This window comes from Pseudopipra pipra, chromosome 12 (assembly GCF_036250125.1).
Source record: "Pseudopipra pipra isolate bDixPip1 chromosome 12, bDixPip1.hap1, whole genome shotgun sequence".
In the NCBI taxonomy this organism is placed as follows: Eukaryota; Metazoa; Chordata; class Aves; order Passeriformes; family Pipridae; genus Pseudopipra; species Pseudopipra pipra.
This window is the reverse complement of record NC_087560.1, coordinates 17,083,992-17,099,763: the sequence shown is the minus strand read 5'-3', so window position 1 is coordinate 17,099,763 and position 15,772 is coordinate 17,083,992. Positions and strand designations below refer to the sequence as shown.

Here is a 15,772-nt window from a genome sequence, read left to right as displayed (position 1 = left end):
CTCCTTCCCAAGTGCAACAACTTTTCCAGTCTGCAAGGTAAGACTCCAAGAAAGGAGAGATACCTTTTTCCTTGGTTAGGGCACTGTGATCAATGTACGGTTTCTGAGTGTACAATGAAAGCAGTATGAAAGGTAAAATATTCACAGTTCTTTAATATACTGGTAAGAAAACCTTATCAGTTTACTAGTGAGTCACAAATGGCAACAGGTCAGATCAAATTTCTCGTGTGGCATAAAGATCATAAATGCAGTTCCCAGGGCTACCTCAACTTTAATAAAATGAAGTCATCCATGTGTTGCTTTGTATTAATATTGCAACTATGTTTAAGCATATATGAGCCATGATTTTTCCTCAAGTGTTAAATCAAATTGAATCACAGGTTTTTATGAGTGATAAAATGATAATAGACCAGATCTGGTCAGCTAGGATAATAACTTGATTCAGTACTTTGGATGTAAGTGTTTAAGGTTTCCACAATAAAACTGTAATGTTATACCCTAAAGTGTGTTAATAACATTAAGTGATGTAACAGTGAAAGCGAACTGACAGAATGTAATACCCATAGGGCCGTCATAATAGAAATAATTTATAATGTAACAGCAATAAAATCTTTAATGTTATCTCAATCCAGTCCTGTCCCCATGTCTGGGGTTTCAGATTACATGTGATTTTTTTCTATGCATTTAAGTGTTAACTTAAAATAATTAAGAAAATGGTTTCCAAAGTGGAAGAGCCTTTCAAAGTTGCTGACCTGATAATAATATTATTAACTCTTTCCTTCCTACCAAATTCCCATGTGGCTGATAGCTGATACAAAAGGAGGTACATCTTTTTTTGCTTCCTTTCTTTTTTTTCTTTTAAAAGTAATTTACAGCAATCAAAGAATATGTAGGACTACCATACTTAAACACAAACTACGTAGTAAAAGACTTTGAACAAATACCCAGTAAATGTCATCACACTATAAACACACAAAAATTCATGTATGAGGTTACCTGCAAGAGAAAGAGGAAGGCAGTGAGGTATCTTCCATCCTCATCATGGCAATCCAAAACTGGACAAGGAAGAGACTGCTTGGATATTAGCTGATGTCCTTACTGGCAAAGTACTGGGATAAATTCCCTGGGGGGTCCATGGGGTCTTCCACACTTAGATCTTTAAGAACAGAAATGATCAAATGCCTCTAAGGTATGGACAAAATGCATTTTATCTAACCTACTCACAGAGAGGTACATCAGAGAATCTCATGTATATGACATAAAATCATTCCCTCCATCTCATGCAGGATAAATAAATTGTTTCTTGGAATCTCAGTGCAAACTGATGTTTAGCATCTTAAGACAGTGGTGTTTAGGAGATAAAGAGCTTCTTTTCTCATTATTCTCTTCAAAACATTTGAAAAGAATTAACTGGACACACTTGTGCATAGATGTGTGTGGAAACAAACCATTTAGAAGTAAACCGAAGCCAATCTTTACTACTTAAACCAAGATTTATTTGTTTCAAGGTAAGGCATAGTTTTATTCTTTCTTCCTGATCAAACTGCCTGCTAAGAATATTGACTGTTTCAGGCAGAAATACTGAGAGCTTTCTGTAATGTATGCCATGCCTCAGAGGAGCCAAACCAGAATAAATTCAGCATCTGAATTCTCTTGCAAACCCATCCAACCCAGGACTAATAACCTGTGTCTTTAGAAAATACTCCAGCATCAGACATACAAGATAGTTATTGTGCAATTAAGAACAATCCTCTGACTCTCAGATTCTCTCTGGACTCACCAGGGAATGCAGAAAAAAATAACTGGAACTGAACAAAGAAGCAGCTTATCATCTTGAAATATGCCGGGTTAATCGTCCCTTTAAAAGCAAATGTATTAGGAAAACATTAGATCCTTAGCCCTCTGTGACATAATTACACAGGCTTCTGATTAAACAGAGGCGCTCATTAAGTAAAACATTTTATTTTAGTTTCTTGCTAGTTGTTGGTATTATTGGGCTTCCTGCCCAATTCCAGCCAGGCTACCATATGAACAGCGAAAACAGCCAACATTGTTAATACAATAACAACAACAACACTTGGCACTTCCATCATTCCCTTGATCTCAACATCTTAAAGCAATTCACAGATATTACTTGGTTGCACCACGTGACAAAATGGTTGGGCAGGTAAGATTGATCACACTTATTTTACAGATGGATAAAGCTGGACAGGAGGGATTCAACTGGTTTTCCCTGGCTGTTAGAAAGTTAGTGGCAAGATCCAGAAGTCCTGATGAGAAAACACTTGGAATTACTGTTTTGATGATGACTGAACCTTTTTTCTCCCTCCTTAATCGCTGTTGTCCTTTATTACAGCAGAAGAGGGCTTGTGCCATGAAAAATCAAGCAGGGATGCAAATCATATTGAAAAGGCAATTTTAAGCATTGCTTATTATTTGTAGTTTAAGAAAGCCTCGTACTATTTCTCTCCAAATACATTTTTTGTGTTTTATATAAAGCAGGAAGGATCTATTTTTAGCCAGCTAAGACATAAAGTTCACACTGGGAGATAAAGGTCTAAGCAGTAAAGGGGAAAGATGTTTTAGTTCCAAGTTCACCAAATCTGGCTCTTCAAACACATGTAGGGAGACGTTTCTTTGCAGAGCTTCCAGTGATGGGAATGTGAGGAGAGCATTTTTACCTGGGATATAGGGGTACATTTATAAATGTGCAACCTCCGAGTTGTCTCAAAAGTCCTCTCGTTGTCCTGATCCATCTTTGGCAAAGATACTCTTCCCCAGTGGCTGTGTGAAGGGGGCTCTAGCAGACTAGAATCCATGTATGGATTTATGCAGCCAAACTTAAAAAATAAGGCTCCCATCTACAGATGTATGCACATGTCTTCAGCCTGAGAAAGGGTGAAACAGCTTTCTCCATCTAAAAACACCTCATATGTTGAAAGCTGAGCACAGCTTACATTTGCTGCTCATGGTATTGCTTCAGGAGAAAAGTTCTGCAGAATATAGAGTTTCCCTTCACATGGAGAGGGTTTCATTCCCAAGCTTAATAAATATTTCTCAGTGGTGTGCTGGATAGTAAGGAGACTCACTGGTGATTTGCCAGATTTCTGCCATAGCAAAATAATTTTTTTTCTTTTACCTAAAAGAGAGAACTTTGATATTTAGGAGCATGAAGTGTTAAACTCATCTTAGGCACTGAGGTTTAGAAACAAAATCTTACACAGTGCATATAAATATCATCTGTATCCAAACTCTATCAAATGTGGATTGTAATTGGCACACCGTGAATTATCTGTTACTGATACACACCAACACCCCCTGGTTTGTAGGCTCAGGTGCCCCTTCCTGCCTACAAAAACAAAAACATAAGTCCTACACGTAAACCTAATGGAGTCAGCATTGGAACAAGCTTTTAGATCTGGGTGTATGTATTACAAGAGTAACAGAGGTGGAAACCTGCTTGTCACTTATTCAGCTGGATATGAATGGCTTCAAAAGAAACTCAGGAGTAAAAGATTAAAGGCAAGATGACCATGAACTCTCCTTTCCCGAAAGAAGTTCAAAGCTTCCTGATTTAGGTTCTTATCGCACTATAAAGAGGGGAGCAAGTAAGATAAAAATTTAAAAATAAATGATCTTTAAGAAATTATCCTCATCTGAGTGTCCTCCAATATGTCTGGTCCTCTAAGTGTTAAGTGAATTGTAACTAGATCCTAGGGAGACAGTTGCAACCTGGTTATCAGTGGCAGTAAATGGAAGATAATAGCCCCACTAGAGAGTTATGAAATGGCTTGTCTTTGAGCTGCCAAAGTGTTTAGGCGCTCTTTTATTATATTCACAGCAGTAATCCGATATGTCCTGACTTCTGTCATCTGTATGTAATGCTTATCAACTCTCTGCCAGTGATTCACCCCCTTGTCAGGGACAATTATTCCTCAAAGTGCTGAGGTTACAGCTGAAGCAATATTATGACTGCAAAGAAAATATGAAAGGTGCAGCACATAATAGCAAGCAATCTTGAAGCTGACGTCAAAGTGGAGGAGAACATTGTTGATAAAAAAATAAGGCATAACAGGAGCGTTCCTCCCATAGGAGTCCTGAGCATTGCTAGGGTCATACATACCTGTGATGATGGTGATGGAAGATTTTCCCATTCTTTTATTGAAGCTACGTTTTCATACTTCCCTGGTTAGGTGTTTCTCTCCATTTCCATTTAAAGCCACTTAAAATTAAACAGGCAGAGTGTGTTCTGTCCCTCTAAATTTGCAGACAGAAGTTCAGCCCAGGAAATTAATTTTCCTCCAGAGGCTTATAAAATGAAAAGCATAATCTAAGTGACAGAGGGCCCAACTTGCAGTTTTCAAGTTGCCTGAAATTACGGTAACACCTGTGGTAAAGTTCTGATCCAAGCATGTTCAGACCAACCTGTTTCCTCACTTCTTCAGATGTCTCAGACAAGTTTTGCCATCGATTGTCCTTGTATTGCTCACGGATTCATTAATCTGTGGGAGTAAAATAGATTATCTTGAGAGAGCAAGAAGGCATTGGGGATGCTAAAGTCAGTGTCCTGGCACTGTGAGAGCAGTGCTGGAGAGCAGAAGGCAACCTGTGAACCAGGGCAGGCCCTTGGGGCACCAGAAGCTCAAGGCCACTGGGAGAGGGAGAACGGCTGAGACATTTCGTCTCCTCTTGTAGCAAAGGGAAATGGTGGCTTGGGAAGCTTTGTCAAGGGCAATGAGGAAAAGCAGCTGGTCAGTGAACATAATGGTGGAGACAGGGAGGCCAAAGAGGGGTGCCAGATGGTCCCAGGGGCTGTCCAGCTGACCAGCAGCAGCACCTATGCCCTGCATGCACATGTGGTATCAATCCAGCACAGGCTCTTAGGTGTCAGTCAGCACATAACTCACTTGACTGAGGGTTTGAGCCTACAGAGTAGCAGAAGTGGAGAGAAACAATGCCTCTGTGTGGTGTTTTGATGGTTCTTAGGCTCTAAAAGTACAGTGCAAACTCTGTGCATTTTGTGAACAAGTGGTTTCCCAGCTTAGAGGGTCACATGGGTCCAATTATGAGGTCGGGGAGGGTCCAGTGAGAAGGCAAAACAAGTGGGGTAGGAGTACAGAAGGAGGGAGGAGGCAGTCAGTGTTGAAAAAAAATAATGTTACAAATCATCTGGCTAATCAGAAAGTGGAGTCACTTCTCTGGGCACAGAGATAAGTCCAAGCCACGTCTTTTGTCATGTTTGGTGCTGTCACTGGTGCTGCAATGTTTGGTGCTTCCTGTCCATGGTGGATGGGCACCAACAGGAGCCTACATGGGTCTCCAGGGCCATGAGCAGCAGGGTCAGCTGTCCTTCCATAGGGAGAGAAACAGAGCCTCCAAAAGTGATGGGGAGAGAGAATGAATCACTGTGCCTTGTCTAATATATTGCAGTAATGTAATATAACAGCAATAACCCCCAGAGTACCATCTGGTGAACTTGTGACTAAACACAGCTTGTTTTGCTCAAGGCACACAAGCAATGGACAAGTATATATTTTATTCCTTTGCTTCACCCTGCCCAAGCACAAGTGGTAGCAAAACTATTTCTGGGAGTTTTAGACCATCTACAAATCAGAGCTGCAAGCAGTTATTTCTCCCCTCTGAAGCACACAGGCAGCTCACTCTGCAGGAGGGTGCTCAGCGGTGTAAACTCCTGAGTCTCAGTTATGGCCACCAGAGTAGACAGAGACCTGATCTCAGCTATTCACTACCTGTTTCTGACACTGCAAAATTCCCTGTTCAAGTCCGGTGCGTAGGTCGATGTTTCAGGTGATATTTTCCAGGGATGCAGGAGGCCGGACTCACCCGTGAAGAATATTGGTGACTAGTTGCTCTGACCTTGGTCAGCGTTAATCCTGCAGGAATGAAAAGGTTCAGATTTCAGTACTCACTGGAAGAAAAGAGAAGGGAGGGAGGAGTAGCCCCCTACTAACATAAAGACATGACCAGTGGCCGTCAGTTACAGTATTGCTTGCATTTGGCATTATATTATGAAAATATCTATTCAGAATGGAAAATAAGATCAAAGACAACATTTCCGTAGCGCTGACTTTAGCTCCACTTCACTCTGCTCCCTCTCCTCCTCCCGTCCTTCGCATTTCAAGGCTGTTGCTCTATTCATCCGCTCTATGCCACCCCAGGTTTATAACACCACATCATCAGCAGCACTAATAACCCGTGATTCTTTTCCCCTATTGTGTTTGTCAGAGTCAGTAATCTGGGCACTACAGTAGCAGAGCACTGAAAAGCTACAGTGTGTTCCTATAGCAACCAACTAATCCGCAGGTGGAAGGTGATTGGGCACCTTTTGCACCGGAACAATAATTTGAAAGATCTTTTTCAGTGTGCTGTTCTGCAGCATGAGTTCATTGTATTGCAACCCACCACGAATCATTATAAGCTGTCATGAAAATGCAGCCACGGCTGCACAAATCACAGCGAGGAGAGACATGTCTTCCAGCAACAAGCCCTTGAAATATTTCATGGCAGGTTAAGAGGCCAAATTGCGCAGAGCGAGATGTATTGTATAGGATAAAACAAAGGGCTTGTATAATAAGCTGATGCTGACAGCCTCCGAGTCAGGGAATCCCACTGAAGTGTAAGGCTGTGCATGAATATGAGTTTTTCTGAGCTGTGGAAGGAAAACAGCCATAATAAAAGAAAGCTCTGGGCAGAGCTCCCACATTCAGCTCTTCCAAAACCAATTACTCCCACCTGGCTATTCCCATGTCTCCTAAAACATCTCCTGTTACAGAAGAGAATTTAATATTTTCTAATTGAAACCTCTAATTTAAGGCATTTGCTTGCTGTCCTCAAAGCCTGAAATCCTGGCCTAGACTTTCACAAGGTGATTAGATATTGCAGAACTTTCAAACTTTTAGACACTCAAATTCAAACTAAGAAACCTTCAAGAAACACACAATACCTTTCTTCTGAAAGTCAGGCCTATTTATCTTTCTCACAGTAAGTAATCTGAACTTGAGGTAGGGAGTGACCTTCCCTACCCGTGGCAGAGGTTTTGGAATGAAATGATCTTTAAAGTTCACTTCCAACCCAAAGCATTCTAGGTTTCTTTCCAAGTAACCCATCTCAATCCATGGAGAAGTTGCAGCATAGGAAGTCAGAGAACAAACACCTTCATATCAACCTAAAGCAAGGAGTCCTGTCATTTGCAGTCTATGTCTATTTTCTACTTATTTTTCTTTGAAAACACACGACTAGAAATAGTAGATATAAATAGAAACCTCTTAAAGCTCAGTTGTACAAGCAGATGCATTTCCCACACAGCCATTGCTGTGGAAAGTGAGAGCAGATAGTGTAAAGGATGCAACAGGCACTGTCACAGGAAGGCAAAAAAGGAAATCTGTTAAAAACTTCAATAAAGAGAGAGAAATAGCACAAGTGCTTCTTTACCTCAGTTTAATCACATTGCAGAAAGAATGTCTTTATTAAGTGCCTGGACTTAATAAAAATGTCAAAACCTCTTATTGCATAAATCAGCTCTTTCAAGATTTGTTGGAGTGATGGAGGAAAAACCTCAAAAATAGAGGGCAAACAGAAGTTTAGTTACCAGGTTATAACTTCTAAGGTTGCAGCTTCAGAAGCTTCCTTACATTTATTGGCCAAAGATTTCAACCTGGGATGCTTCCACCTAAAGCAAATTTCCTGAGACAATGAAGTCAGTGTCTCATTTAGAGCTGAAGAGTTTTATAAAGCAAGTGTCCACTCAAAGCTGAATCAACAAATAAACAAAACAGAACAGATGCTGCTTTTATGACCCATTTTTTTACTCATCCCAAAGTAGGATGAGTGAAATGGATGAGGCAGGTTCACACACTCAAACCAAATTGACAGAAGAAAAGCTTGAATGGGGTCTAGGATATTTCCCAGGGATATTATTAGATTATTGAATATTCTACAGCAAATATCAGTGTCTTTCCCCTTCTTCCCCCTCCTGCCTTTCACCTACAACAAATTCAGGAAATTTTCCCAAAGAAAGTTTCACTGAAACTGGCAAACGTCTCTGAAAATTTCTTAATAACAAATTTCCAGCAAAACATTAAAAAATTCTTGACCATCTTTAATTGTGAAATGTATTGATTGTTCCTCTCAAGTAATTCATGTCTTAAAATGACATATTTATGTTCTTTTCAGAGGGCTTGGATAGATAGCATTGTTTTTCTTTCCAAAGCACATCAAAGAGCCCAAATTTTGGCAGGCTTTCTGTTTTCTTAAAAAAAAAAGGGAGGGGGGAAGAAGAAAGAAAAACATCAGCAAAACAAAGCTAAGAGTAACTGCTCTTTTCTGAAGAGTTGTGGGCTTCTTCACTTCTAGATTCATGTCATGGTGCTCACTTCAGGGAGCTGCTGAGACAGAGAGCCTGGAGGTGGGGAGGCGGAGGGGAATGGGAAGATCAGAGAATTGGCACGGGATAGAGAGCCTTTTGCCTCTTGATGTTCAGGCTGAATCTAGACAAAGTCAGTCATAAACCAGTGTCATCATGATTTTAAAACACTTTCCTGGGCTATGTAAGCTCAGACTGTAGCCTCTAACACAGGGGACACATTTCCACACATCTGCAGCTGGGACTTCTTTGACAGCTCTGGTGATAACTGGTCTCCTCTTTGTAGTGTCTCCATTTTGTAATTGAATAAATTCCAGAAAATGGCTGGATTTGGGTTAATCATGGCTTTTTCCTTTCAAGGCAGGTAGGTACCTGAAGTGCATACCTTTTTTTTTTTCAAGGGAAAAAGTCCTGAGAAGCTCCCCCTTCTGCTCAAATGTTCAGAGGAAGTAGGTTGGTATTGCTGCAGAAAGATGTTTGAGTATGTTATTGCCCCGGACCTATTTTTTTTAAATTTAATTTCTCTGCCAGTAAGTATAATTTACTTATCACAGAATTGCACTCCTGTGGCAGGATCTGATGTCTGTCCTATTTGTAAAATACCATGCACTATTGCCCAATGTTAAATATAAAGGAATAACATCAAAACAATGCAAAAGAAATGCCACCAGCTCTTACTCTGTGAAGCAACCTTTATCTTGATTTACTGTGTAACCATGCTTGTTTATTGGTGTTAGAATCAGATTATTTTAAGGCTTAAAATTCTCCTGGAGACTGTGCTATGAGTGGTAGAGTTTCCACAGCTTTCCAAGCAGAGTTGCTTTGCTCTACACCGGGAATAAGATATGAGAAAGACTAGGAAAAGAAGTTATACTGGAGATAGTCTGAGGGAAATGCCAGGAGCGCCTGCTTTATCACCCAAACTGTTGTGTCACACCAAGCTGAAATGTGCAAACCTTTTCCATCGTGACCTGTCTTGGGGTAAAACCACTTTTGACTTTAATGGGACTTTTAATGGACTGTTATGATCCAACAGCCCATACACAATCCTGCAGGAACTGGTAGTGCATGGCATTTCTGCAAAAGGATAGAAAATCCCTGGAGTGTGGTACAGAGCTGCAGTCTGGCACAGTTCACGCTGTCCCCAGACCTCAGGCTTTGGGGAAGGAGCAGAAAGGCACAATGACAGGGCAGCTGGTGTGAAACTCCCTGAGCTTCTCACCTCAGAGTGATAAACAAAACGAGCATCACTTGGCTAACTGGTAAATGACTGGGGTAAAGAATAAAGAATATGTACCCTGGATAAAGATGAAAGGGTTCATTGCTGCAACAAATCAGACAATATGTGAAGTTAGACTGTGCCCTATTGCTTGGTACAATTATGTGACCTTGTAACAAAGCCTGGTGAAGATGGCAGCAACACTTCACATAAAACAGAGCCTGGTGGAAAGTTGCTATTCTTCAAACTCGCATCTAGACATCTTTCAAGTGATTTCAGAATTTAGGGTGAAAGTGGATCTTAGGCCTTTTTTAAAAAGCCATTTCAAATCCTCATTCATATCATAAATGCTTTTTTCTCCTTTTTTCTGCAGGCCACTGAAATCTCTGGGGCCATGACATTGTCTGGCACTGAATGCAGCCCCTTTTTATCATTAAAAAGAAATAATGAAAGCATATGGTGGAGAGGCGCTCATATTTCAGTGTTTGGTGCCTTCCTCCTTCTCCATAACCAAGCACTGAAGAATATATAGTACAATGAGAACATTAATTATTTCCAATACACTAACAGAAAATTCCTAATAATTCAAAGTCATCCCTGCTGCCTAGTGTGATTGTAAGTTCAAAGTAAAAGAAACCAAACATATCCCCACTTTTGTGCATTAAACATCAGCAAGTGACCTGTATTTTATTACAGTACACAGCTGTTTTATCACATAAGTAAATAAATCACCATTGAACCAACTTTGGGAACGAAGATTTTGAATAATAACACAATTAAGTTTTCCCACAAAGTCCAAATAGCCCACTTGCTCATAGTTGCTACAAGCTGTGATTCCCACGTGAAAGATATCAACTTATTTCCTTTTCCTGTCAATCATCGGTACCAAGTGGGGCCCTGGTATGTCAGGTCATGACCTTTCACTCTGGGCATGAGCCTGAAAGCCACTAGTGAATCAACTAGTTTAATTATTTAGGCTGTTTTTAATAAATATAAAAATGTGGCCTTAAATATTTCACATGCTTGTTCAGTTTGGGCTTTCAAGTACCTCTCATCAAGCCCACCAGCCTGAAAGTGTGCTCTTATTGGTAGGAAATCAGTCAATTAATAACCAAACCCAGCTTTTGGAATAAGGTTTATTTTGTTGATTTTGAGCTTCCTGGCTTGGGTATCACTTGCTTGTTGGTTTAGAGGACAGGCTTTTTGTTATCTTTTTTTAACATGAGATCAGACTGTTTTTAATCAACACCAGCAATGGCCTAGTTGCCTACCTCCCACAAAATGATCCTTTATACAGATGCCACCATAGGGTTCACAGTTTTCCATATAAGGTCTATTTTCTACATCCTCTTCACCTATTGGAAAAAAAAAAAGAAAAGCAAGCAGGAAGAAATCCAATATAGTAAAGTACTTATTCTTTTAAAAATACTTTTGAGTAATGTTGGCAGCTTTGCTATTAGGTCCCTTAGTGGTGGACAGTTTTATTCCATTTCAGGTCAAAGTGTGATGACAACCCACCTTTGCTAAACTTCCCAACAATCTTTTTCAGCTTGTAATTCCCACAATCTAAAAATCTAGGCCTGGACCCAGCTGCTGATTCTGCCTGGTATTTTGTACCACTGCATCAGAAACTTGTAGTAACTACAACCAGGTCAGTAGAAAACAAGGATGCCATGGGCTGTGATTTATGATCTACAAACATTTACACTTATTGCTCAACAAACCTTCCAGCTGGTAGACACGGGACAGAATTAAACCTGAGAAACTAATTCATGGTGTCTTTTGAAAGAATAAGCCTCTAAACTTGGACTGCCAGAGTCCAATGCTTTTGAACATTCCTGAAACATTCAGAACTTTCCCAGCATCTCTTCAATTTATTCTGTTCTCCTTTCCCCTAGTGCTCTAAGACTTCTCAAGAAAGTGAGTGTGAAGGGCTGTCTCTATTTATAGATGACAAACTAACTCTTATCTTTCTCCCTCCTCTCCCCCCTGCCACGGTCCTGCATCAAAGTGAGGGCTTGTGGAAAGGGAAGAGAGATGATCTTACTCTGGCTTTCCCAATCACTCTCATGGGCTGCCGGGTCTGGAGGAAACATCAGCATGTCAAAATTTGCTTTTCTTTCAAATAGGAGTAATAATCTAAATGATGACATGTATCACAAAAATGAGATTGCCCCAATGTAGAGATCATCACAGATACTTAAACTGAATTGTGCTTTGTTTGGGACAGTAGAAAACATTCCATCTTGATACTGTTTGAATTCTTCATTTTGCCTTAATGGCTTCAAGTCAGAATTTACAATATCATCAAACAGAAGTCAAATGAAGCATTCTATCTTTATGGAAGAGCAGTGTCCTTGCCTGATAATGCTCCCTCTCAGCAATTTCAGCAAAACTGCTGTAGTCCTGAGAAATCTTTCCAATTCATCTAAGTCTGCGTTTGCTGATGAAAAGCTGCCTTCTAAGAAGTTTTCAATCCGCTTTGCTCAAGATGCATCAGGAGCAGCATATGTTTGTAACATGTGAGCAACCCCCGAATCTCCTGGTGGATGAGAGATCAAAACCAAAGCATCGATCCAAGGATCTACCACTTTGAAATCAGATATGGAGAAATGCTAAGGAGCAGCAGTGATTCTTAGGGGTTTCAAGTGCATTTAGAGTGCGCGGTATCGCCTGGAACATGCTTCAGTTTGCACTTACCTTATTTAGCTTTTCAAAGGCTGACCTTCCATGCACTAAGTTCAGCGACATAGCAGTCAACCTATTAATGTCCAAGGAAGCTGTGGACCAAATCAGACAGTTTAAATAACTCAGCTGTGAACACAGAGCCCCATTATCATTTCTGTGAGGCTAATCTGAACAGCTGATTCATCTCGAGCAGTTTACTATGGACGGTAAGTCTTCACCGCATCCATTTTAAGTTTTAAATCAGATGAGGGTGAGGAACTCTGCACTCAGACACTATGTTGGGAGGTGCCTTATAAAAGGACAGACAGGCAGAGAGGCTTGTATTAAAGGCCCTTATTTCCCATCATATTTTACTAGCTCTGTTCTGACATGATTACTGATTTCAGTGGAATAAAAGCATGTAATGAAGTAGGGTTGGAAAACTGTGCAGCCTTTATTCCCCTACAACACACATCTCCCTGCTAAACATCTCAGCTTTACATGTGTCTGATGGGTTTAGTCACAGAAGGGCTGTATTTAGCACACATGCTTCTGTAGCATTACAGAGACAGCACAACTCATGAGAGAACCTAGCCTGTGTTTTAGAAAACATACTTATTTTTTTCTTCCTTTGCTGATGAGGGTTTGCACTTTTTCTTACATGAGCCTAAAGGCTGTTGAGCAGAAAAATGCATCCACATCTTCAGCAGTCTCTGACAGATCAGGCCTTTTGCATACTACCAAGATATCAACTGGACATGGGAAACCCACATGAGTTCTGAAATCAGGCTGGGAGATGCCAGAAACAATTGCATCTCACAGTTCTTTGACTCTCTGTCATTATGACCATGCAAGGAAAAAGCCATTATAAAATAGGAATGACATAGTTACATTACTCCTTTTCCCTTGGACTATTATTTTGTCTAGTAGGCTGTTGCTTTTTAGACTTTATATGCCTATTCAGCAATTCCATAAATAAGATTTTCATTATCAACATTGAAATCCCCAACAGTTTTCAGCTCATAATGAGGTTTTCACTGTTCTCAGGCAACGCTTGGAAAAGCCTTTTATATGATAAGACAAAGATGTGAGACAGACTGAGCAAGGTGTATGTGTTGCCAAAGGCATTACTTTCAAACAGTCCTCAGTTTCTTCACTCAAACAGGTGGTGATCAGGTTCTAGCAAAAACAGACTTCAAATTATTTCAGTCACTCAGCCACTGCAAAAAAAAAAAAAAAAAAGGAAAGAAAAGACAAAAAAGAGCTGTTACCATAAGCTTCTTTACAGTCTCCAAAGAGGTCAACATAACATGTTTAGAAGAAAATTTCAAGTCTTTCATCGATAAATTATGGCTTCCTGTGGGATTTTTCTAACAGTCACCCCCACCCTCTCCCAAGTTTAAAAATGCTAATGCCTAGGAAGCGTGGAAAAAAATAAGATTTTTGAAATGACATAATGAATTAATACATACCATAAATGGTTCCCAACATACACATACACAAATCCAAGTATTGGTGAAGATAAGGAGCTCCCAGAGTGCTGAGAAAAGAAGATAAAAGAAATGCTGAAGCAAGACTGCAGTATCTGAACAGATTATTTGAGAGGAGAAAGCAAGTGTGGTTCAGATTTTATAACTGCCTCTTTACCACACAGTGACAGTGTTCTGGATTCATATACCAACAGTGAAATGTGGGACCAAATTTTGCAGTGAAAGCCAGTCTATATTCGAGGAAGACAAAATATTTCCAATTTAAGCTGAACTTGCATGCTTAACAGCCTAATGAGCATTGGAAAGGTCACAAGAAATACAGGAACCTTATGTGACACTATTTTGTAGAAAGGTCAGACATTCTCCTTCAATTAAAATTAAGATGTATTTATATCATTCATACTTTGCATTAAAAAGCAGAGGCTTGGTTCCAGGAGCTGAGAAACTACAATGATCCCTTCTGTATCTGACTTATTTTGAGATGCCAAAGTACTCTTGTGGAGTGGGAAGAGGTGAAGGGGATAAGCAGCCAGTGAAAGGCAAAGCAACTCTATGGCTTCTCTACCATTTACTAGAGACCGAATGTATAGAGGGCCCAGACCCAAAAAAGCAAATTTGTGCCCATGAAGGTTTAAAATATCCATATAGGGCAGTCTGATGGTGGCAGTAATGCTGTTTTTGAATGGCTAAAGTCACAGTGAGTTTTATGGCTAAATGCCACGATGCTCTTTGAAGATTTAAGAAGCGTTACATTTCATTTGAGATAACATGCTTTTGGAGTTGAATGGCAAGTTCCAAAAATTCCTCTTGGATAAAATCTGAAGTAAACATCACAAAGTTTTGCATGGGTTTCTTGCAATTTGTTTTGGAGCTTTTGTGTCAAAGGGGACTGGAAAATGGCTGGAAATGTTTTATTTCACTTATTAAACATCGTTTTTGAGCATGCAAGTCTAAGCAAGAAATGTTTGGAGAGCATGACTGTGCTGCAGTTTTTTCTGGAATAAGTGGTAGTTTTAATTAAAACAATTATACAAGTCTTTGTTTTCTTCAACTTGTTTGATTTAGTTGGTTTCTTTAGCAACAAACAAAGCTTTCATGGCTTTTCACATTTGCACAGAATATTAATGTGGCTGCCTTTGATTTCTTCTTAAGTCTTGTAGACTTAAGCAGTGCATCGGCATTTAAGTCCCAAACACTGCTAAGATTCCATGAGCAGCAGAGATGAGGATGTGGGTATCCCTGCATGTGGGTCAGGACAATCCCAAGCACAAATGGCTTCATGTGATTCTGTGTTTCCATGTGATGCTTAGTAACCCAGCTGGGGCAAAATGGGAAGAGAAAGGGCAATCTTAGGTTGCAAAAGGCTACTTCTGTCTGAGAATTTCAAGTTTTGCAATCTCAGCAACCTTCAAAACCTTCTGATCCACTTTATAGTTAGCTCAAACTTACGGAAAAAATAACTTTAGAGTGGTGAATTGGTTTTTTTCTTTAAAGTTTCTTATTTTCTTCCTTATTTTTTTGAAATATTTTTGATCAGCTCTACTACAGCACATCAGGTTTTCCATTGAAACATGTATGCTTGTGTTTAAAATATTAATTCATTTATCTTCAGAAATGTTGGCACAAAAGATAAGAATCAGTATTAAAAAGAACTGTTTTAATTCTGGTGCTTTTCAAAAGGAAAGGGAGCTTAAAAATGCATTTCTCTCTGAAAATGCAGGTTCAGATTTTGGCTCACATCCGAAATAAAAGTAACGGTGGTATTTAGTTTCACATCACATAATTCTGTACAGTTTATCCCAACAAAAAAAGTAATATAAATGGCTGGGCATCGTGGCTGGCCTTAGAGGTGACATTTGGGGTGGAGTGAGCAGAGTGTGGCAGGCAGTGCTGTGGGTGTCCCAGTTTGACCAGCATGGAGGGTTCAAATTCACCATGTGCCAGGGCAAGAAGCTCACAGATTAATCTCCTGCTGCCTAAAACATACCTTCTCTTAAAATCTATTTAATTTAT

At 39.9% G+C, this 15,772-nt stretch overlaps 1 long non-coding RNA gene across 3 annotated transcripts in view; it reads right to left on the bottom strand.

Moving 5' to 3' along the window:
- The window catches only part of LOC135421013 (uncharacterized), a 400,285-nt gene that overhangs the window by 102,999 nt on the left and 281,514 nt on the right, over window positions 1-15,772 (bottom strand). For all 3 annotated transcript variants that reach the window (XR_010433819.1, XR_010433818.1, XR_010433817.1), the window contains exons 2-9: window positions 13,742-13,809; window positions 13,401-13,489; window positions 12,303-12,382; window positions 10,874-10,957; window positions 8,769-8,846; window positions 5,751-5,894; window positions 4,426-4,502; window positions 997-1,156 (exon numbers count right to left, since the gene is read on the bottom strand). This is a non-coding gene — a long non-coding RNA (uncharacterized LOC135421013). The remainder of the gene's footprint in view (window positions 1-996; window positions 1,157-4,425; window positions 4,503-5,750; window positions 5,895-8,768; window positions 8,847-10,873; window positions 10,958-12,302; window positions 12,383-13,400; window positions 13,490-13,741; window positions 13,810-15,772) is intronic.